This window comes from Meriones unguiculatus, chromosome 5 (assembly GCF_030254825.1).
Source record: "Meriones unguiculatus strain TT.TT164.6M chromosome 5, Bangor_MerUng_6.1, whole genome shotgun sequence".
NCBI classification, from domain to species: domain Eukaryota; kingdom Metazoa; phylum Chordata; class Mammalia; order Rodentia; family Muridae; genus Meriones; species Meriones unguiculatus.
Genome location: NC_083353.1, coordinates 132,601,036 through 132,625,905, shown reverse-complemented (window position 1 = coordinate 132,625,905; position 24,870 = coordinate 132,601,036). Strand labels below are relative to the sequence as shown.

At 47.1% G+C, this 24,870-nt stretch overlaps 1 long non-coding RNA gene across 2 annotated transcripts in view; it reads right to left on the bottom strand.

Moving 5' to 3' along the window:
- The window catches only part of LOC132654335 (uncharacterized), a 32,048-nt gene that overhangs the window by 4,708 nt on the left and 2,470 nt on the right, over positions 1-24,870 (bottom strand). For both annotated transcript variants that reach the window (XR_009592034.1, XR_009592035.1), the window contains exons 2-4: positions 23,748-24,090; positions 12,008-12,081; positions 11,100-11,356 (exon numbers count right to left, since the gene is read on the bottom strand). This is a non-coding gene — a long non-coding RNA (uncharacterized LOC132654335). The remainder of the gene's footprint in view (positions 1-11,099; positions 11,357-12,007; positions 12,082-23,747; positions 24,091-24,870) is intronic.

Genomic DNA, 24,870 nt, shown 5'->3' with positions numbered 1-24,870 from the left:
TCCCTCTACTATCTTAGCTCCCAACGTAAGTTGACGGAACATCAAAACAGTGTTTGAAAAAAGTATCCAGAATTCAATAGACTAATGTTTCAGGATATTTTCTTTCTAAATCTTAGCCAACAATTTAGTATACAGCCGAGCTCTGGGTTTCCTGGGAGCAATGTAACAGGAAAGGGGGACTATTTTAAGTAATTCTTGATATTACTTTGCTCAAGTATTGGAAAATGATATCTTCATTTAAATTTCCCAGTCAAGCAGATGGTTCGATTAATTCTCCTCCTCAGGGGCCCAGGGTTTCTCAATGGTAGGCACCATTTCTTACTGTTGCTTTGTTCATAGTTTTAACTGAATGAATATTAATCTCTCTAATTTCTCAGAAATCAGTTATTAGGTCCTTAGAGAGCTCAGAGACATAAGAACCACACCAGTGTTCGCACTGTCTCCATGTCCTAGGGCTGAGTGCTGGGTATTCTCAGGTCTCCGAATGGGCTCTGGCAATGCTACCACACTTCCAAACTCTGTCTGCAGAGAAGCTGCCAGGATCCTTGCAGACTGGTTTAACCTGTGCCCAACCACATACAGGGTTCACAGGAATCAACAATGAGGACTCTGTACAACCATATTATAGAAGTATGTTATGTTAAAATTTTAACTTATTTTGATACACACTCAAACTATTCTTTAAAAAAAATAATCCTTACAATTTATTATGTATGTCATGGCATACGTATGGAGCTCAGAAGACAACCTGCAGGAGTCTGTTCTCTTTCTCCAGATTTGATAATCCTTTCATGTGCTTATTCAGATTTAGAATTACAGAACTTCCCACCGATGTGCTCTGTGATGTCTCAGATTCTGGCTGCTCCTGCCTCAGTCTGGCTGCAAGGGAAGCCTTCCCTTGCAGCACAGACAGACCAGCCACTTTTTCAGGAATGTCCACAGTCCATGAAGCCCTTTCCCAGCATGCAAGCTCAGAGGATCAGGTTCCTCTGAGGGGCAGGGATGGTACTGCTGGACACAGTGGGAGCAGGAGAACGGCTACAGTGGTGGGGATTGCCCAGCAGGCCAGCTTCCTGCTGAGATCAACCTAAGAGCTGAGTAACGAGGTTACCGCTTTCCACCCAAGGCCGTCACATGCCCTGGGTGCACACTCCTCTTTGTCTGTTTGTTTTTGAGATCGCTCACAGCCCAGGGTACCCATGAACTCACTGTGTGGTCTAGGATGATCTTCTGATCCTCCCTCTTCTCTCTTGAGTGCTGGGCTTGCTGGTGGCACCCACCACACCCACCCACTGGACGAGACACTGGAGCTTGGACATAGGGCTGAATATAGCCCGGCCAGGGCTCTAACCACTGAGCTGCATGCTGGGCCCTGCCCATCACCGTGTACGGCTGCTTGTTAGGTTACACATGGCATATCCCAGCCATCATCCAAGCTGGTTTAGAAGCTCAAGCCAGCAAGAAACTTCCCACCTTGCTGGAGCGCCCATCATTTGGCTGACATTCTCTGTCCTGGTTGCTATGAGCTGGTGAGCGGCTTTAATTTGGGTTCCTTCCATTCCCCGAGTCTCAATGTCTGCTGAATCGAGAATCAGGCAGGAAAGGAAGCAGGGGAGCGCACACGTGTGCTTGTATTCACCAAGTATCTCAGAAGTAACTTAATAGGCTCAGGGTGTCTGTGTCTCACTAATCAGCTTCGTTCTGTGGGCTGTTTGCACAGCACTTCTATAAATTAAAATGGGCTGAAGTGGTAAAATATACCAAAGATACAGTGAACAGTCTGCAGGCTGCACAGAGAGGCCTTTATGCTGGGAGGAAGTAGGAAAAGCAATCGTAAAATTTTGAAAAATTATGCAATAACTGTGTGCTCATTGCCCATCTGCGTCCATTACAACGATCTACTTCATAGACATATAAATGGGACGGGGAAGTCCTGCTCCGCCGCGTGCTCCAGCGTCAGTGGGTGAAATTCAATTAGAGTCTTCAGTAAGGAAAACCTGACGGGTGCCAACATCCATCTGTGGACCCCCTTATGCACCCTCAGACTTACTCTTTGGGTTTCTTTCCTGCTCTTCCCTGTTTCTCTTCTCAGAAAGCCTCTTTTGTGTCCAGACAGGAAAGGACAATTGCTTGGGTCTGCCGGGGCTGGCACTGGTGGTGGGGCTGGCACCGGTGGTGGGGGCATTGAGTTCTGCAGTCCCCTTCCCTGAGCACCCATGGCGCCCCACAGGACAACATCCTGCTGAATGTTTGCCAAAGAAAAGGACCACACAGATAAGACCGTAAAATTGCCAGGAACTCCGTGCAGGTTTTACAACATGCGTGTTGATCAAAAGGGCTTAACCAAGATGGCTTTTAATCATATTTGGGCACTGGAGAGTTCTCAGGTTCAAAGAAGCGGCTCTGTGTCTTGTTTCATTTTGGCAAAGCTCTTTTTCTTCAATAACCCCAGAAAAACAAGGCAGACACAGCAAAGCAGTGAGCATTTCTGTCGCTCCGTTCAAACCAAATATACCACCTTGCAGGCTCTTTTTCTAACCATCAGAACTCAATATTTTGTGAATATTTTGAATCATACATGCTTATTTGAACATTTACCTTTATTGAAACTAAGCCACTTTAAATTGTGTTGGAATTCATACAAAAGAGAAAGAAAAAATAAAATAGCTTAGCCGTGTCTGCTGTTTTGTAATGCTCAATATCACACTATGTAGCAGCAGTCTTGAAAGCTCCTAAGTGCAGAAGTTCTAGCTATAGTGTGAAGGAACTCTGGCCTAGAGGACTGTGGGAAATTAACAACCTTGCCTGCAAAGCCCAACTACCAGGTGAGATGCAGTTGCCTGACTGGACAGAGAACTCTCCACTCTTCTTCCTCTGTCCCATTTTTCTTCCTTTTGTACCTGGTCCTAATTCATTTCTCCTGCTCATCTCTTCTTCCCCATTCTCAGAGGTCAGAAAACACAGACAGTTTGAAAACTCCCTCTTTAGATTGATGCAATGTGACTTCTGTCAAGGAAGACAGCATCCCTTGCTCACTCAGAGAGGCATAGGCACCTCAAAGCAGTGTCTTTCTGGGCATTGCCTCTCGGCACCTGCCGAGGCTTAGAGTACAAGAAAAGGAAAAACAGTATTTATGTAGTTATCAAACCTTTTGTAGACGAATAATGATCATCTATAAATAGTAACTCAGGGTCAGATGGAACCCGCACACACCCAAAGTCTGCCCTTAGCTTACCTCAGTGGTGGAAGAGTCGGAAATTAGAACCTTTTCCTGTTCTGAACTCTTCAAATGGTCTCTGGTGTGTGTGTTTTTGTGTGTGTGTGTTCCTTCCTGCACACAGCTCATAGCTCCATCTACCCACACACCCAGGATGCAGAGGTCATGCCTACTCTATCACTCCACCTTGTTTCCTTGGGGTTGGGGCTCTCACCGGGCCCCCGCATGCTAGGCGCTCACAGCGTTGAATTTGAACAGCGAACACTGGAACCTCCTGACCCTCCTTCCCAGTCGCTCTTTTCGCCATTGATTTATTCAGATTTTGAGAGTGAGTCTTGAGAGAAATTTAAATAAAGGGGAAAGGAAAAACATTTAAGAAAAGAGTTTGTAGAACATAATTCAAGAGAGTATGGGATGGACAAAGACTGGGAGAACACTAATGGGGGGAGCAGGAGGTAAATAATCCTCCAAGAAGCTGGCACTTACAGCCTACATGTAGGGTTCCTGTCCCTAATGAGTCGTTATAAAGAAGTTGGGGAGAACTCCTGAAATTCAAGCCAGCCAGTGGGACTTAGGGAAGTCAAGGATGAGGAGATAAATGGGATGAGAGGAAGCTAGCGAACCTGCAGAGCAAGGGAAGGTGGCAGGAAGCAGCACAATCCAGGAGTGTAAAGTCTGAGTAGAAAGAGACGCTCACCGGGGTGCCAGGTCATGCTCAGTGTCTGCTCTGGGGGTACAATGGCACCACCAGTCACTTCCAAAGGCTCAGGGCAGACCATCTTAACTACTGAGTCCCCGAAAGTCTGCTTGATCCTTAGGCATAGTTGCAGAGTGTCTGCAGTGTCCTTACTTTTAAAGATCTCTCATTCCAGCTAAGAAGCAGCACCACTCCTGCCTTTCCCTAAATTCACCTTTGCCTCTTGAAGATGTGATGTTTAGAAGGTCTGGCAACAGTTCCTAAGCTAAGCATCTATTTCACCAAAAAAGGCAGCTTGTGCCATGAACACTGGGTGTTCTCTCTCCAGCATCTCCCATAGAGGAGCTGGCTCTGCCAAATTGTCACCGTGGAGCAATGCGGATGAATTCATGCATTGGTTAATGTCCTCTGCTGGCCTGGTAGCTATTATGGTCTCTAACTGTCTCTGAAGAAGATCCTAAGGCTAACAGAATGAGGAACTCCAATCATTGCTCATAATGCAGTTCTGAATTTTGGAGGCAAAAAATTCCTCCCCCTCCTGGTTCTTGATCTTCTTCTCCTGGTTAGAGTGTTTGGCAAAGAAACATTCATACTCATTTCATGACATCTGGGAAGTGGAAAGAGTCAGGTTCACACACCTCACTCAAAGGCACACTCTCTAGCAAGGCCCTGCCTCCCAAATGTTCACCCATTTCCTAATGGTGGGGCTCTGGGAAGCAATCCCACACGGAGTGGTAGAGATTCCAACTCATTTGAAAGATACCCAGGCCTTCTGCTCAGCGGGTACACGGTGTTCTCAAGTGTGCAAAACCAGCAGGATTTTGTTTGCTTCAAATTATCATCTCTCTAAAAGTTGTGCAACTTATTTAATGACACAAAAGAGTAAGGACAAATAGTTTAGGCTAGAAGAGGTGTTTGAGCATAGATGGGAGCCTAAGACAACAAAGGTGTACAGAAGGACTAGCCTCAGGCGTTGTCCTAGAGCCGTGGTGGCTGGGAGGAAGTTGTGCGCAGGTGAAATGCTGCTTGTGCTGCTAGGACCAGATACTGGACACAGAAACAACTTGAGGTGCTCAGAGAAAAGCATCACACCATGACAGAAACGGTGTGTGCGCCAGAGCTGTTTGGCTCGTAGTATCAACCAGGAGACAGAAAGGGGCATGCTGAAGTGCTGGGGCACAGTTGGCCTGTCCTTTTCCCTTTTCCCTCAGCCTGCATCCTGGCCTACGGATGGTGATGCCCTCATTCCAAGTGAGTGCTCTACCTCCGTTAAGGCTTTCTGGAAACTCCCTCAAAGACAACCTGTGAGTGTCAGCTTAGTTGTCAGCTTGATACAATGTAGAGCCACGTGGGAAAGGATTTGAAATGAGGAATCATTTACATCAGGTTTGACCCAAGGAAGATCCTGGACTATGCTGTGAGTGGAAAGAAATGCTCTGAGAACATGCAAGGTGCGGTATTTCCTCACTCCCTGGTCTTGACCCTGAGTGTGATAGACTACCCTGAGCTTCCACTGATACAACTTCCCCATAAAGGTGGACTGGACGTAAAACCGTGAGCCAAATAAGTCCTCCTCCTTTAACTTGTTTTTATCATAGCAGCAGGAAAGGAGCCGAGACAATGCCCAACGTTTGCCTTCCTAGTGGGGTAGTTCTTAATCCCATCAAGTTCTTAATCCCACTTTACAACACTTAAACTAGTGACAATGGCCATAACATGCTGACCATAGCAACTTCATCATGCTAAGGAGTCTAGGGTTTCCCTACAAGAAAGTAAAACCACTAAAATAGTTCAAATAAAGAAGCACGTGGCTAGTAATTCTTTTCTTTGGGGGATAAGTCTATAAGATAGAATCCAAGCCCACAGGACTGGCTGACAGCAATATGAGGTGACATATAATGACTTGTATCCAGATAACAGGGTTAGAGTTACAAGGAATACACATGGCATTAGCTGAAAGAATTATGTATGTATAATGTATACACACACATATAAAGATTAGCTGCAAAGGTGTATACAAGGAAGCAGTGCTGGGCTTCCTCAGAGAAGACTCTTGGCACAAACCCTGGAAGGCACCAATTAGGACAAACTTGGGAAACTCACTGCTACCTGCGTTTCACCTCCTGTTTTGCTGTGGGCTTCACAGGGAACTGAACATTGTCTCTAAGCCGAAAGCAGCCTCCACGGGGCAGATACTCTGCCGTGGTTTCCTGGATGACCATTTGGCTTTCAGTGCTCTAAAATTTTACAAGTTTCTAATCCCCCACAGTGTCTGTGATTATAGCAGTGCCTGGGCAGCAGCATTCAATTAAATGGTCAGAGAAGTGAGCGCTGTGGAGGGCTGATGAGGGCTGACTCAGAACCCTGAGCCGGATTCTTCCAAATGTCAGGCCTCAATTCCTTCTCATCAAGAGCAATTACCGCTGGGCTTCTCTCACTAGAAAAGTGGACATGGAAACACTGCCTTTGCCGTCCAGACATATTCCCATCTGTCTTCCCGATGGACGGGCCAGTCCCACTTCCTTCCTAGAGCTTCGATGGCGGCTGGCACAGGGCACATGCACAGGGCATGATGGACACCGAGCGTGTAGCATCTCCCTGCACAGATCATGTGTGCTGGGTGCGTGTGACCACGAGTCAGCTAACCACAGCAGAAGCCTCTAGATCTGGCAGGGAGAGCGGAAAGCCTCAGCACTGGCTGCTTGCAGGCCCCTGCACACTCTTTGGTTCAGGCTGGAAGCAGCTTGTGGTGGACTGGCCTGGCCAAACCCAGGCAGTGCTGAACTTACTAAAATTTAAAAACAAACCAACGTAGTTTGGAACTTTTCAGGAGATCCATGTTGTGTCTGAGGGAGAAGGCACAGATTGGTCTCTGATCTGACACAAAGCCCTGCATTGGGACACACAGACAGTGTCGGGCAATTTCGGGAAGGGATACACCCTTATGAGGTCTTAGGGTAACCTCACAAAGCGGCCCGTGGGAAGCCGGGAGGAGCTGCTTCCCTCTTCCTCCAGTTCTTCTTTTATTAGGTTGCCATAGGAACTTGTGTTTGTGAACAAACTGCTAGGCAGTCCTCCGGAACACCCTGGATGGGTGACTATGGCACAGAGCTAGGGTACTGTGCCCTGGACTCATGCAGCTGTGGGAGGCCGGCGGCTCTGGCCCATGGTGTGCCCTGGAGCAGCCCCCAAGCCAACCTACTGCTTCAGGCATCTGGACCACCTGTGCGGTGGCGACTCACAGCCATGTGAGGGCGGCAATCAGAGGCCGGCTAACTCAGACAAATGATCGAAAATGAGCCTCATGGCCAGAAGCCCCTCCAGGGTGTCATCGCCTACACATTCAATTCAAACCACAGAAAGTAATTACAGAATTCTCCGGGCCTGGCAGTCCCCACCCCTCCAGTGCTGTCACAGGAAAAAGAGGCACCGAGATTGTTAGCTAGCCAAAGTCAGCGAGCACTCCGCACAAACCTCCCTGTTCTGGCTCAGTGCTGGGATGCACACACACACACACACACACACACACACACACACACACCATGCATACATGCACACACACACATACACACATATGTAGTAGGCACACACACAGAGACATACATATACATACGAACAAACCCGTGCACACACACTCACTCCATGAACAGAGAAGTACACAATGCAGAGGACTGGAGAGATCACTGTCTAAGAGAACTCACGCCTCTTCTTCCTTAATACATTTATTTATTTTCTATCCTGACTGTCGCTCCCGCCCTCATCTCCTCCTGGTTCCACTCCTCCTCCCTTTTCTCCTCTAGCCCTGTTCCCTAGTCCTCAGAAAGGGGAGTCCTGCTCCCCTACCAACTGACCCCAAACTATCAGGTCTCATGAGGACTGCCTGCATCCTCTTCCTCTGTGGCCTGATAAGTCTGCTTTGCTCTGGGGGAAGTGATTGAAGAGCAGGAAACAGAGTCCATGTCAGAGACAGCCCCTGCTCCCCTTACTAGGACACCCACATGGAGTCCAAGCTGCCATGATCTATATTTGTGCAGGGGGCCTAGGTCCTCTGCACGAGTGGTCCTCAGTTGATGCAACAGTCTCTGCAGCCCCTGCCCCTAACCCAAGCCCATATTTGTTGGCTTTCTTGATCTCCTAGTGGAGCTCCTGTCCCCTCCAGGTTCTTCCATTCCCCCACTCATCCATAAGATTCCCTGCACTCTGTCCAAAGTTTGGCTGTGAGTCTCAGCATCTGCTTTGATCCCCTGGATGAAGTCTTTCAGAGGACATCTGTGGTAGGCTCCCATCCTGTTCCCTCTCTTCCACCACTTCTGGTGTCTATTCTGTTTTCCATTTGGAATAAGATTTACGCATCCTCCCTAGGATCCTCATTGTTATTTAGCTTCTTTAGGTCTGTGGATTGTAGTATGTTTATCTTGTATTGTATGGCTAATATCTGCTTATAAGTAAGTACATACCATGTGTGTATTTCCGGGTCTGTGTTACCTCACTCAGGATGATCTTTTCCAGATCCATCCATTTGCCCATAATTTTCATGATTTCCTTGTTTTTAATAGCTGAATAGTATTCCATTGTGAAGATGTACCATAGTTTCTGTATCCATTCTTTGGTTGAGGGACATCTGGGTTGTTTCCAAATTACAAAGAAAGCCACTATGAACATAGTTGAGCAAATGTCCTTGTTGTATACTTGAGCATCTTTTGGGTATATGCTCAGGAGTGGTATAGCTGAATCTTGAGGTAGAGCTATTCCAAGTTCCTTAGATTGTGTTCCAAGTGCCAGATTGATTTTCAAAGTGGTTGTACAAGTTTACATTCCCACCAGCAATGGAGGAGGGTTCCCCTTTCTCCACATTCTCTCCAGCATGTGCTGGCACTTGTGTTTTTTATCTTAGCCATTCTGAGGGGTGTAAGATGGAATCTCAGAGCCGTTTTGATTTGCATTTCTCTGATGACTAAGGATGTTGAGCATTTCTTTAAGTGCTTCTTGGCCATTCAAGATTCCTCTGTTGAGAATTCTCTGTTTAGCTCTGCATCCCATTTTTAAGTTGGGTTATTTCATTTTTGAGTTCTTTATATATTCTGGATGTTAGTCCCTCTGTCAGATGTAGGATTGGTGAAGATCCTTTCCCAGTCTGTAGGCTGTCATTTTGTTCTGACGACAGTGTCCTTTGCTTCACAGAAGCTTTTCAGCTTCATGAGGTACCATTTAATAATTGTTGATCTTAGAGCCTGTGCTGTTGGTGTTCTGTTTAGGAAGTTGTCTCCTGTGCAAATGAGTTCCAAGCTCTTCCCTACTTTTTCTTCTAATAGATTTAGTGTGTCTGGTTTTATGTTGAGATCTTTGATCCACTTAGACTTTAGTTTTTTGCAGGGTAATAAATATGGATCTATTTGCATTTTTCTACATGTAGACATCTAGTTAGACCAACACCATTTGTTGAAAATGCCATCTTTTTTCATTGTATGATTTTGGCTTCTTTGTCAAAAATCAAGTGTCCATGGGTATGTGGGTTTATTTCTGGGTCTTCAGTTCCATTGATCCTCCAGTCTATTTCTATGCCAGTACCATGCAGTTTTTATTACTGTTTCTCTGTAGTACAGCTTGCGATCAGGGATGGTGATACCTACAGAAGATCTGTTATTGTAGAGAATTATTTTAGCTATTCTGGATTTTTGTTTTGTTTTGTTTTTCCATATGAATTTGAGATTGTTCTTTCAAGTTCTGTAAAGAATTGTGTTAATATTTTGATGGGAATTAGATTGACTCTGTAAATTGCTTTTGGCAGGATGGCCATTTGTACTATGTTAATCCTACCAATCCATGAGCCTGGGAGATTTTTCCATATCCTGATATTTTCTTCAATTTCTTTCTTCAGTGACTTGAAGTTCTTGCCATACAGGTCTTTCACTTGCTTGGTTAGAGTCACACAAAACATTTTATGGTTTTCACAATAGCCATAATACCAGAGCAGAGTCGAACACTACCTCAGGGAGAGTGAGGACAAATCTCACTACACACGAGGTCGGCTTGAGAGGGCTGTCAGTCTGAATGAAGCAGCAGCAGGTTTATTCCAGGGTTCATTATTTATAGGCAAAGCAAAAACAAGTCACATCAATACAAAAAGAGAAAGGTGTGGAAACACCTAACTTCTTTTCAAAAACTACTTCCCCAGATAAAAACATAACAAAGCAGCTTAACAAGCAGCTCTCCACACCACAGTGTGAGTCCTGGTGATCCAACTCAGCTAGTTTGGCCACAGGTGTGTTGCTGTAGCAAGAGGCTATTTGCATACAGGTGCCGGAAGTTTCCAGGTTACCTGGACCGTCCGGGACTATCCAGCTAAAGTATAGACTTGGAAACAAAAGGCAGGCACACCTTTCCCAAATGTCTTCCAGTATCGCCCTGTGAGTTCAGTATTGAGCTTCTGGGCCTGTCTCTCAGGCTGGCTTTGTCTGTAGCTGCATCCCACAGCTCTTCACCTGAGGCTCAGAAGCAAGGACTGCAACCTAGAGCCTCTGCTCAGATGTAGCCCTTGGTAGCTCAGTATCCAAGTGGGTACCCTAATAAGGGGAACAGGGACTGTTTCTGACATGAACTTGATGGCGGGCTCTTTGACACCCCCCCACCCCCGGGGAAAAGCAGCCTTGCTAGGCCACAGAGCAGCCAGTCCTGATAAACGAGTATCAGATGGAAGGGGAGGAGATTTTCCCTTATCAGTGGACTTGGAAAGTGGCAGGGAGGAGATGAGGGTGAGGGAGTGGGATACAGCAGGGATACAAAGTTAACAAACTGTAACTAATATTAATAAATAAATAAATAAATAAATAAATAAATAAAAGGTGAGAAGAAAAAAAAAGATCTGCGGATCCTCCATGTGCCAACCATGAGGCTCAAAGTGTGCAAATGCCATCTTCTGAAGCCTCATTTCTTTTGCAAAATAAGGGTTGTATTTGCCCCATCTGTCACAAAGTGTACTTGCATGGATTAAAAACACATTGTAACATATATGAAGGTAATGTGCAAGATGAACATGCCACTTTTTCCTAACATGGTCACTGTCTCTCTTAGCTTTAAAGCACAGAGGGTAAAGAACAACATAAAACCAAAGGCTGCATCGTTCATCACTGTTCGTCACCCGCGCGCTGTGGAAGCCTCATGACACCTGTATCACGCGCCACTCACCTGGTGCTGACATGCTGTGCTCCAGGTAAAGTGTCTGTTTGAAATGGAGGACTCTTTAATAACGTGGGCTGTGGTTGGCTGTGGTTGGCAGTGTCCGCCCAGTCATGCTCACTGTTTTCTGACAGTTCCCACATGGACACTGCTCTGCTCAACCAGCAGCCGTGTGGTGTCACAGCGTCGGAGACTTCGGTTTCATCCAAATGCAGGTTTCTCCTTCCAATGGGCTGGGTGGCCCTTGTGCAGTGGTCTTTTCTTTTCTTAAAAAAAAATAACGCAAAGAGAAATAATTAAAATAATACATTTAAAAACAACACATAACACCACATGGCTCTGTGGTCCTACTCTTAGAATCCTCATCTTCTCTAGCTCCTGCACTTGAATTCTCTCCATTCAAGGGCTCACCTGCCTTAAGTGAAGTTTACTTCACCTTCTGAGTTGACTCAGGTACCAGACAACTGCTTGTCTGTGGCCCAAATTCTCTTTCACACACTGAGCAAACATTGGACAATTTTATAACCATTTTTTGTTTGTTTTTCAAGACAGGGTTTCTCTGTGTAGCCTTTGGTGTCATGGACTTGCTTTGTAAGTCTGGTCTCAGTCTCACAGCACTCTGCCTGCCTTTACCTGCCTGAGGGCTGGGATTCAAGAAGGCGTGTCCACCACACCAGATTATAACCAAATTTTATAACCTAAAATACAAAAGAAATCATTTGAATCTTTAAATTTTTTCTTTATACATTTATTTTTACCTTCTTAGGAATCTCTTGCTTCTTTTGAAACTCTTAGCAAGGGATCCAAAATGGAACATAACACAGTTATCCTAGTTTGTTCAGCTGAAGTGGAGGAGTGGAGGAGTCAGACAACCTCTGAGCAGCTCCTGTCCACACTTGCTTGGCAAGACAACTCACCTGTTCGCAAGGAAATGTTTCTGAAGTGAAGGGCACTGTGACTCCAGATTCCTCCTCTGCTGTTCAGTGAAGCCCTGAAGGCAGAGAAAAAGGACACTGTTAAAACTCAAGATAAGACCCTTCTCCATACTCCAAGACACTCTAAATGGTTCTTTTCACATTCAATAAGTGGATGTTAGATGATAGATAGAGAGATGATTGATAGATAGTAGGTACATAGATGATAGATAGATGGTAGATAGATACATGATAAATAGATACATGATAGATGATAGATAAATAGATAGATGAAAGATATAGAGATAGATAGATACATAGATACATAGATTCGATAGGTGGATGATGGATGATAGATATATAGATGACAGATATAGAGATATAGATAGATACATGATAGGTGGATGATGGATGATATAAATATATAATATATTTATGTTGATAAATAGATACATGATAGATTATAGATGATAGGTGATAGACAATAGATGGTAGATAATGCTTAGATGGTAGCTAGTCAGCTAGATGCCAGATTGATATACAGATAGACAGATGATGATGGATGGGCAGACAGACAGACAGATGGCAGAAGGTATATTAGTAGACAGGGAGAAGACAGTCTGTAGAGGCTCAAATGATAAAGGTTACTCGTATGTTCATGCATTTGCAGACTTAGTGCCTAGCTGGTAGCACAGCCTAAGGTTTTAGAACCTTTCCAGGGTACAGCTTACTGGAAGGAAGGCTTTGAGGGACCATAAACCTGCTCTACTTCCTGCTCACTGTTTCCTGTGTGTGGATAGAGGTGATCATTCACCTGCTCCTGCCACCAGCTGCCATACCTTCCCTGCCGCTCAGACTGTAGCCCCTGGAACTGTGAGCCAAAGTAAATTATGTCTTCCTTAGGTTGTTTTCTTGTCATGAATTTAATGTAGCAATAGAAAAGAAACTAATACATGGATGATGTACAGAGGGATGACAGCTAGATCAGACAAGCAGACAGGTGGCAGAGAGAGGAATGGAGACAGACACACCCAGACACATGTTACACACACACACACACACACACACACACACACACACACACTAAGGAGGGAGAGGTAAATATTTCAAGAGTCCAAGACAGAAAAAGAGAAGACAATGATCTCTGAGTGAACACTCTTCCCTGGCAAGCATGAGCAGCATTTTCAAATCATGCCCAAGTTCATATCCAGCGGTGCTTCTTTGGTGCTGTCCATCATTTACTGTTTTTTTTTCTTATTCTTTCACTTCATCTCAGGAATTTCCCAACTCTTGCTAGGTTCCATGAAACTGAAAAAAACTATTTGTTAGCTTGCAAAAAGTGTGATCTCAGAATCCTCACAGAGTCCTTGGGCACAAGCTTTATCCTGCAATGGCTGGTCCACCTCTTCAGCGTAAACGTCACAGTTTTCATATCAGTGTGTGGAACACAGCATTTATATTTATATTCAGGAAATAAAAACACAGAAACTTATAAAAGTTAGCATTTATCTAAAGAATATGCTGCAAGAAACACCAGCCTTTGGGGGCTGGAGAGGGGCTCAGCAGCACTCATACGTGGAAGCACACTGACCCCCTCTCTCGCCTGCTCAGGTATCAGGTGTGTTTGTGGTGCACAGACATACATCCAGGCAAACACTCAGACACACAAGTATAAACAACAAAAATAAAATGAACAGCCAGCAGAGTGTATTGTTCTTCCCAGTTTGCCTGGGTTTTTATTTTGTTTTGTTTTGTTTTGTTGTTGTTGTTGTTTGTGTGTTGTTGGGTTGAATTTTTTAAGGCTGGGAATAGAAGCCAGGCTCTCACACTGAGCTGCACCCCCAACTCGTATCCCCACCTTCACATGAGAAACAGCTGTCGATAGCATGTGATCTGAGCACAGTCAGTGTACAAATCCGAGATTGCCAGCTCTTTGCCTAGTGTCATGGAAACCACCTGCAAGACCTGACTGTAATCATGAAAAGGGCAGATAATTGAGGATTAAATTATGTGGTAGACTAAAATAACTAGAAACTTGGAAGAACCGAATGTGGTGCCAGCTAAATGCCTCAGAGAAGGCTGACAGGAGGACCGAGGACCGTGAACTTGGCCAAGGGCTTGCACTTCCATGGCTCTGGACATCCCCCATCAGAACGCACAAGCTGTGCCCCACAGTGAGGGGAAAGCAGAAGGGCCAGGCTGCACCATCAACAACCACCCAGCTCATCTGTGAGTGCACCTGCGGTGTGGTGGACACAAGGGACTCTAGCAGTCAGCACAGGTAGTGTAAGGACCATGGGCACACTTCTTGGCAAAGAACTTGACAGAATTGTTATTTTCTTTAATGCTCCCACAGAGAGTGCGCGAAAACATTGTTACTAATTTGGTGGTTCATGTTTATAACTCATTATAAGGTTATGATATTGAAACATGATAGTGTTGTGGAGGACACTTGAGAATGCTGGCTCATTCCACAGCAGTGACAATAAACTATGTCTGAGTTCTTGCTCTTAAAATCCCGAACGCAGTGTTCCAGAAACAAGGCAGAACACCAGAGCCGAAGGTCCTGCAGGACCCTGGGAAGAGGAAGGAACTGAGAGAGACAACCAGCCCCACCTGTGCCCTGAACACACTCCAAAGAGTTTTCCCAACCACTCAGGGTGGAATGAGAAAGGAGGAAGATGCTGACATGTGTGCGTGACCTGTGGAGAGCAGGAGCTGCTGGGGCAGGTGCTTGACTGTGGCTGGGAAGGGAACAGGCTCCTTCTGAGCACTGGCGTCTACCCCAGTGCTGACACACCCGCAACCTCAGCCTGCCAGAGGCTGAGCCCAGAGGGAGTGCACAAGTTCAAGGCCATCCTGGGCACATGTGAGATGCTTCTCAACAAAACAAAGGGGATCTTTGACAGCCATGGTTACTCCTGAGCAGCCTTTGTGCCCTCCACACCCTTCTTCTCATTCTCAGTCCACCCTTTAGGGTGGCAGCACATGAGTGAGCCTGGGGGCGCCTGGGAGGGCATTTGCTTGGAGGCGGCAGCTGGTGGGGTGGGTCTGCCAGGCGCTGGCAGGCCTGACAGCGCAGACAGTGCGGGCACACTGCCTGCTCTGGGGCCTCAGCCCCCGGCCGAGAGTCACACAGGCCTTTCTTGTGTCCCAGGCCTTTCTACTCGGACAAGCAACACCACTGACTTTCTCGAGTTCTGGATGTCCACTGTGGGACCCAGTGCCCAGAGTGTGTGTGCCAGTTCTTCAGAGAAGCCAACAAGTTCTTGTTTTCTTGTTTCTTGCTCTCCCTCTCTTTTTTCCCTTTCTCTTTTTCTTCCTCCCTTCCTCCCTCCCTCTCATTTTCTGGAAATGCTAATATAGTAACCAAATGCTCTCTACATCTAGCCACGAACTATCAAGAATTTGCTCGTGTCAAATTAGATAAATTAGACTCTTCCATGATTTGGCTTAAATACACTCTCAACAACTAAAGTTCACCCTTTCCCTAACAAGGGATGCACTGAACAGGAGCATTTTGTACTAGAAGCTGAAGGGACACAGGGCAACAGGCAGAGTGTGTCTCCAATGCCCGCAGGAACAGGGCATTCTGTGCGGATGAGGGCATAGGAGCATGTGTGTCCCTCAAGCTGAGAATGAGGGTAGGTGGACAGGAAACAGGAGTGTACAATGAAGAACCGATAATGTACAAAGACCTATTCTTAGGGATGAAAGGAAGTCTGTGGCCAAGATGTAGAGACCATCCATCACCCCCATGGACTGACTCTTCCAGGAGGACAGGAAGGATATCAGGCAGGTGTGATCATGTTTGAATGAAGGTAAAAACAATGAGATGAGCAGTCTGAGATTCAAAGGCACTGGCCTGGAGCCTATCCCATTCTTTGAAACCATTTGGGGACTTCATAACATTTTCCTAAACTTTAAGCTCTAAAGCTGTAAACCAAAAAAATAGCTACCTAACCACAAAATATAATAGACTACATTCAATTTCCCCTTCGAGAATAGCAAATGGTTCCAGAGTTCATGTTAGGAAAAGAATGGTCATTTTTAGGAAAATAACCTCATTGAATGTTTGAAGAAGGAAAGTATGGCCCTGGAGGCATGGACTAGATACTCCTAACAACAGGAAAATGAAACTCTGTCCAAGAAGCTGAGTTGAACTTGGGGGCAAATAAGTGGGGAGGCAGAGAAGGCAAGTGCGGAGGCGCAGTCAGAAAGCACCAGGGGATCTAGACAGCAGGAGAGCCTAGGGCCCAGTTTAAACTAACCTGGGGTTTCTCTGTAGCCTTCAGCATGTACTCCAAATCACCCCCCCTCATCACAGAGGAATCTCACTGTTGTTTGGAAGGGGTGGAGCCACATGAGGAAGGGTGCTGTTTGGGCCACAAGGGGAAAGGCTGGGCTGCCAGAGACCAGAATACAATGTGACAGGGATGAACAGCAGCAACAACTCTCCTTAGAGCAGAAGGGCATCTCGGGGAAGTGCCAGGCCCAGGCCACTGTCCAGGTCACTGTGGGGCAGGTCTGCCTCCTCCCACATCAAGATCCACTGTGGATGGGTCCTTTCTGGATGCTCACTCCCTTGGTGGCGCTCTCGCTCTGGGAAGCAAGACAGCTGAACTGCCAGGCTGGCCTCTTGTGGGTGGTCTGACCATTTTGGGGTGTTTGTGTTGGTTCTCTCGTGGAGGGGCAGTTGGCAGTTGCTCACAGTGTATGCCGAGGCTCCTAGGATGGCCCTCTTCAGGACTTAGGAGCTCCCATGTGCTCTGCTCCTGCTTCCAGCCGTGAACTCGGAAACATGTGCAGCCTTTTACCAGAAGTTTCTTTCCCACAGAGCACCATCAGCCTCATGGAGACCTGTTACTAGCACTGAGTCCATGCTCAGCCCCACACACTTGTGCGCTGTTGCACAGAGATCCACCATTATCAGTCTGTGCTGAGCTCTACACACCTGTGCACTGTTGCCATGGAGACCCACCATCATCAGCCTGTGCTCAGCCCCACAGCGTGTGCACTGTTGCACAAAGACCCACCATCATCAGCCTGTGCTCAGCCCCACGAGCCTGTGCACTGTTGCACAAAGACCCACCATCATCAGCCTGTGCTCAGCCCCACGAGCCTGTGCACTGTTGCACAAAGACCCACCATCATCAGCCTGTGCTCAGCCCCACAGGCCTGTGCACTGTTACCATGGAGACCCACCAGCACCGAGCCTGTGCTCAGCCCCACAGGCCTGTGTGCTGTTGCTGAGGATGAGTGTGCCTCACCCCATCTTTGCAGTCAGCTCCACTGTCTCAGGGGTGGAGCTCTGTGTGAGTACTGCGTGAGTACTGCTCTGAACACAGCCTGGGGCCTGCAAATCAGTGTGTTTCCTGGGACACAGCTAGCAGGGCCAGTGTATACACTCCCTTCCTGATGACGTGGCTCCTGTGTCTGTCTAGAAGCTGTCTGGGGTGGTGAGACGGTCTCAGTTTGTATGAATTTGTAGTTGGTGAGTGGTTTCTAATCTACTTACAAGTGGGTGAGTGAGCGTGTGAGTGAGCGGTGGGTGGTGTGTGAGCGGGTGAGTGCTGAGTGGGTGAGGGGGGTGAGTGACGGTGAGCATAGACTGATGTCTCGGACTTCGTCTTGGAGAAGTCTTCCTTCCATCACAAGCGTCCTTAGCTCTGGTGGGAAGGTGAACTCTGAGCTCCGGCCCTGCCCTGCCAGGCAGGCACTGCAACACTGCAGCCCAGAGCGCTTGCTTCACTGGCCCCGGATCCTACAGGAACAGGCAGGCCCGAGCTGGAGCACCACTTTTCCCTGCATCATTTCTGCTCATCTGACACTGAAAAGATGAAGTGTGCTCCACAAATAGGTGAACATTTCTTCGGGGAGAGAGACATGGAGGGCAACAAATACAAGCTTAGGAGGGCTTTCTTGTCACCCTTAGAATGTTCCATGGGTGCAGGGAGAAGCCTGAGCTGTGCTCATGCATACATTTATTAGTTCTGTTTCTAAAACGCAGAACCCACTGTGTAAAACCCCACACACTCTGCGCTAGACAATGGCAGAAGGGGGTATGCCTTTCCCTGGGCTGGTCTTGGGTTGCTAAGGTTAGGGCCTCAGGAAGACATGAACTCATCTCCGTGGGCAGGAGGGCGGGAAGAGCCAGATGTGATACAAAGGGGTGATTGTACAACGAAGCAAAACTCCACCCCGAAGCCGGGCCGCACGTAATCTTTTGAGGTTGACAAAAGGAATGTCGTGATGGGAATCTACATGAATGAGCCAGGCTTGTCCTCTCCTCTGCTTTCATCTCCCCTAAAATTGGCTCATTACACTGTTGAAAAATACACCATAGAATGAGGTTATGTTCCAAGAAGATTTTTAAAAAGTACTGCCTTGAGTGTGCCATGCTCAGGGCATCATCTTCCTTACGGTTTTGTACATGAAGGTAGTTGGGTCAGCGTAGCGATGAGCTGGATCCATGCAGGCGTCTGCTCTGTTGAAAGATGACTCTGTGATTTCATTTGAATGTGTTCTCGTGCACTGTGTTATCATCCTAAACAGTTTATTCAGACAGGCTGCTGCGGGCACCTCCTGCCCTCTGTGACTCCATTCTCATGCCCTTTGTTGTTGCCTGTTGCTCAACCAGCAGGTGGTGAGGGTGATAATACTTGAAAGAAAGAACACTTTATATTCTCATCGGCTTGACAGCGCTGTGGGGCAGAGTACAGAGCCAGGAAGGGAATTGCTGTAAACACTTGGGTTTGCACACCTGTGTCACCACACCCACCTACGGCATGGGGAGTGCGGAACCCTTCTGCAGGCTTCTGACTCTCTTTAGATGCGAGCCCAGGCCCTGCCCGTGCAGGCTCTCCTCTATGCTGACCTCAGCTCTCAGGGGAGCTAAGGAGCTGTGTCTGCTGCACTGAGCATGCACTTCCCTCCCTCAGTTTCCCCTTTGAGTGTACATTCCTCCCACAAGGCTGGAGCAGGGGCATAGGTATCGGTCAGCATAGGTAGGGAAGAAAGCAAGCTGGAGAGGCAGATTTTCTAAACAGTGCTGGCACTGACTGGGGAGAGCAGGGCGCTGCAGTGCCGTTACACCAGGCACGGCGAACTGCAGGCGAGTTCAAGGGGCTTGAGGCAAGGGAAGCTATGATAACACTGGAAGGATTGCATCAGATATGGCGGAAAAATCATCCTCGGCCACAGTGATTAATGCCCAAACCAGCGTCAGCACAAGGCTGAAGAGACAGCTGTGTGGGCAGACGTACTTCTGGGCCAGAGGCACCTGTCATGCTGGCCCTAAAGGGACTGAGCTGCTGGGAGACGCCTCAGTGTTAACTGCAGTGTGAGGACAGAGTTCAGACCCCAAGAACCCACACAATGTGTCAGGTGGGTGTGGTACTGTCTGTAACTCCAGCCCTGCAAAAAGCAGGCAGGGAATCCCCAGAGCAAGCTGGCCTAGGAACAGTCACGCTGCCAAGCTCTAGGCTTGACTGAGACTCTGGCTCAGTAAATAATGTGTAAAAAAAAAAAAAATCACGGATGATTTCTGGCCTTAAGGTTGGGCCTCTGATGCACAGGTACCACATACGTGTGATCACACACGCACACAGGGTAATGGAGAGAGACAAGAATATGAGCAAGTGGCAGGAAGGTCTGCAGAGCTGGACACTGGACGACAACCTAAGACACTGCTCCCAAAAGAAAACAATCAACAAGAGGTGATGCTCGGTGTTGGGCTGCAGGCGTGTGTGTCACTATCCAATGTCGGGGCCCTTCCTTCCTACGCTCAGCCCTCCCATTATGTCCGTTTCCAGGGCTGATGCCTTTCTTTGTGAGCTGTGACATTTCTTTTATAAACTCCTCACTAGGTCCAGCTTCTTAACCCAAGGCTGGCTGTTTGAGCCACACCCACTGGATAAAGGTGGGCATGTGACCAAACAATGATAGCCATAGCCAGGATTCAGTTCACCACAAGAAGGAGGCCGGGACTTCACAGGTTAGTACAATTTACACTCGGGGCTGCTGGCAGAGGCTGGTCTGCAGCATGATGGGCACAGACAGAAGGAAAACTGGAGTGGAAAGGGGTCAGGGTTGGGTGGGGTTAGGGTGGTGGTGGGACTTGTACTGTTTGAGCATTTGGAGTCATCCATGCTTGAAATTCAGCTTCCTTGATCATCACAGTGGCATGAGCTGGTGATCATTCTGCTTTAACTTCAGTGTGAATATTGGTTCCACACTGAACTCACAGAAGTTCAAACAAATGCACCCCTCTCCAGGAGCTTGCACACTTACAGAAGAAAGGTTAAGGTATGCTGACGCCTGTCACATGCCAGAACACTCTAGGACCACATTCTCCTGAATATTCCACTTGCCAGGAGAGACAGCACTCTGACCCTTCCCTGTATATGTAGCCAGGAGCACATTCTGCAACCCATTTTCAGTAATTGCTGAGTTCAGAATATCAAACGGTTACGGGAAGGGTGTTCAGCTCAGTCCTCAGAGTGTCTTTTCTCGAAGTCTAGTGCTGTTCCCTCCACTTGCTACGGCCACATGCTCTTCAACTACTGCTAAGGCCTTCCTCATCTTAAATCCGGGAAATACTTTCAGAGATCTGCCCAGAGGCGTTGATTCTGGATCTGAGATCCAGCAGGTTAAGCTGACTGTTCTCCTCAGTCTCTCCTGCTGGATTGTTCTCAGAGGATGATGCAACAGCTGCATAGCAGGTCTATGTGGAAACAGGAACTAGACACCAGTATACGACAAAGAGAATTTTAAGCACAGCATGCAAAGAGCTAAGGATGAACACTGCTGCCTGAGCTGCAGCTTCACTCTGTTGAGTCATGACATCTTTGGTACAAATCTTGAGGGTCTCCACCAGTCTTTCTAGGATTCAGGAGGAAGAAATGAAAAATGTAATGGACACAGTGGCAGGGAAGAGTGTCTTTCATTATTTTTCTACACTTATTTTGGAAATACATTTGTGTTCATAGTTTTATCTTGACAATTACTTGCTTAATGCTTGGCAAGAAAGTATTTACAGGTCAAAGATGCTCAGAGGCTTTTTCATACTTTGTGTATGTGTAAAAATGTTAGAAGAGAGGGCAATCCTTCTTCAACCTGACTTCTAGCAACATGTACGGTTATAGCTCAACCCAATAAAGCCAAGAGCAAACTACAGTTGTGAGGCATCTGGGATGAACACAAAAGGCACCGAGACTTTCTCTAGTGACAATGTGACAGAAAAGAAACAGGCCCGACAGGTGCACACTCCTGCAAGCTCAGCACTCTGGAGGCCGAGAAGGAGTAATGTTCACTGAAGGCTAGCCTTGCCATACAGTGGGCTCCTGACTCAAAAACCAAAATGAAGATAAGGAAGGAAGGCAGGCAAACATGAAAGTAAAATAAACACACAAACAGTAGTGCAACAACAATAATATTCTTGCAGTTCAGCGGCTCTGGGCTTTGGGTAGAGTGCCAGAGCCCGCCAGCAGAGTCGAACAGTACCTGAGTGGGAGTGAGGACAAATCATACTACATACGGGGTCAGCTTGAGAGGGCTGTCAGTCTGACTGAAGCAGCAGCAGGTTTATTCCAGGGTTCATTATTTATAGGCAAAGCAAAAACAAGTCACATCAATACAAAAAGAAAAAGGTGTGGAAACACCTAACTTCTTTTCAAAAACTGCTTCCCAAGGTGAAAACATGACAAAGCAGCTTAACAAGCAGCTCTCCACACCACAGTATGAGTCCTGGTGATCCAGCTCAGCTTGTCAAGCATGGCTGCAGGTGTGCTGCTTTAGCAAGAGGCCATCTGTGTACAGGTACATGAGGCTTCCTGGTTACCTGAAGCATCCAGGACTGTCTCTCAGGCTGGCTTTGTCTGTAGTTGCAGCCCATGGCTCTCTACAGTGGAGTCTGATGTGACAGCAGCCTGGAGCAGTCCTGCCAGAAAGCCTGAACTATGGGTGGTCTCCTCACGGAGAGAAAGCCTCACCATGGAGAGAGAGCCTGCATGAACTATGGTGGTCTCCTCATGGAGAGAAAGCCTCACCATGGAGAGAGAGCCTGTGTCAGAGTCAGAGGCTGGCTTCACAGCTGTGCACTGAGGGTTTAAGAAATTTTACTGCAATTCCTACATAAAACAAAACCTTGGGATTCTGCAGCTTCCAACTGCTTTACACTGTGCTATATCTCAGCTGTCTAGAAGAAGCAGATCCTGGGAAAGGCTCAGCTCAGAGGCTTTGTCTGAAGAAGACACTCTCCAACCTGCCAAGCTGACTGCAAGTTGTTCTGTGAGCTCTAGTTTGCATGAGCTGTCACCCATGTGAGGGTGGGCTTTGGTGATGCAGATACCTTTGCATTATTGCTGCTCCTGTAAGAAACCTCTCCCCCAAATTTCTGTAAGTAACGCCAATAAAACACTTTCACCAGATTGGATTCTGATCCCTTGGTGAGTAAACTTTGTGTCTCTCCAGCAGCAGCAATATACACAATACCTATCAAGTCTAGTGTGTGCTGCCCATCTTATGGGCACGAGTGGGGACCATTCCCTAGAGCATGGCAAACCTACCAGTGACTGTATTCTTAAAGAGAAGAGACTCAGCAGCTTCTGGAAGCCATCAAATGTCAACGGCTCCCCAGCTAGTGGTCAGAACGCATAAGCTCCTCACTTCTCTGTTCTGGAAAAGGTTGCTGCAGCAATGGGATGCCTAGCTTTGCTATGTCTTCCTGCTACACAGGCTGCTTTACCACAGACCCAAACACAAGCCTAGCAGTCATCAACCTAAACACAAACCTAGCAGACATCAATACAAATCTCCAGAAGTGTGAGTCCAAACAAGCCTTTCCCTTTCCAGTTGATGACCTCGTCACTGTACTGGAGACCTAGCCAAACTCACTCCAGGATGAACCCCATTCTACCCTCTCATGGCCATGTCCAGTCTTCCCTTCCCCAGAAAACCCCCAGTGGTCACCATGCTAATGTTAACCAGACAAGTGGCTGGTTGGTATGACGCCTAACTGAAGACTCACCCTCCAGTGCAGCCCAAACAGAAGGCCTCTGAGTCAGTCCCAGCATATGGTGCTGGGCACCCCATTTCCACGAAGTCAGCAACACCCACAGATCATTCTGTCATCTTTTAATTGCCCCCTTTGTCACTGTGACAGTTTCCAATACTTTATGAGCACCCAGGGAGAAGGACATGCCCCCACCATCATTCCTTGCCAAAGAACAATGGCTGCCCAAGAGAAACCTATGCTCATGGGCCATGCTGGATGACAGGATGGCACCAGGTGAGGACCACCATACCAAAGGACTCTGTCCTTTGCATACTCTCTTCAAGGACATGAGCTCCATTCTAGGGAATGTTCATCTCTGAGGCACAGGAAAGCAGTGGCAGAGATGTCCCTGAAGCAAAGAACCCAGCACCACAGGGTCAAGCCATTAAGGCCACAGCCAGAGCTTCAGAACTCCCTTTTCCAGCTGTGTGAAGCCTCTGGCAGCAGGTGACCCAGAGCTGCACTCTAGAGTGGCTTGACTTCTAAGGGTCACTGCTGCCAGGCAAAACTCCTCCAGTGTCCACACAGTGTGACTGAGGCCAATAGACCTCAAGGAGGTCAATCTAAATCTCTATCAGACACCACCATGCAAACTTCCCTTCACCACAACCAACCTTGCAGGAGTAGACTGGCGATCTTTAAAAGCAATTTTACTGAAATATGATTTCAGAGAGACAGTTTACTCACCACTGAAATTGTTTACTCACTGAAATTGCTCATTTCAGTGAATTTGAGCATATTTAGAGTTAAATTCACAGGACCACCCTGATCCACTCCAGAATGCCTTCGGCAGTTTCACTAATTCTCTGTGCACATCAGCAGCTGCTCTTCAGGGAAACCTGCCTCTCACCACAGGCCTCCACACTCTTTAGTTCCTGGTGAGAAGGCTTTAGTGTACAAGATGGTGGCTTGGCATAGTGAGCACCTTCAGATAATGGGTTCTGAGACATGGTAGATGCAGGCAGGACTTGGACTTTGCCCTCTCACAGGAGCTTGTTCCTGTTGCTGTGACAAAACACTGATTAAAAACCTGTAGAGGAAAGAGTTTATTTCATCATACTGAAGGAAGCCAAAGGAAGAAGTCAAGGCAGGAACACAAGCACATACCATGAAAGAGTGCTGCTTACTGGTGTGAGCTCCTTGGCTGGCTCAGTTTGTGGTTATAAAACCCAGGACCACCAGCTAGGGGGTAGCACTTCTCACAGTTGGCTGGGGTCTCGTACATCAATCATTACTTGAGAAAATGTCCCAGTGGCTCATGTGTAGACCAACCTGATAGAGGGAATTCCTCAACAGGTTTCTCTTCCCAAATGATTCTGGCTCCTGTCATTAATAACAACAGCAAAAATCCAACCAGCACAGTGTTCCATCCCAGGGTCCCAGGAGCTCCTTTCAGGAAGGACTCTCTGATCTGTCCTGTATCCGATCACAGGACCTCCACCCAGAACGACCTTTCCTTAGCATCCTATTCCCTGTCAGGAAGGGAGCAGAGGATCCTCCATTTGCAGACTTTGGCAGGTTTCTCTGGTTCAGTGCTCTGACCTCAGATTCTTTTTCCCATGACTTTCCACTATTTATCAAATGTGAGAACAGACGCCCTCAGGTGCCCTTTCCTTGTGTTTCTTTTTTTCTTTTTAAAAGATTTTATTTATTTATTTATTATGTATATACCAGATCTTATTATGTACCAGAACTCATTATAGATGGCTGTGAGCCACCATGTGGTGGCTGGGAACTGAACTCAGGACCTTCGGAAGAGCAGTCAGTGCTCTTAACCTCTGAGCCATCTCTCCAGCCCTCCTTGTGTTTC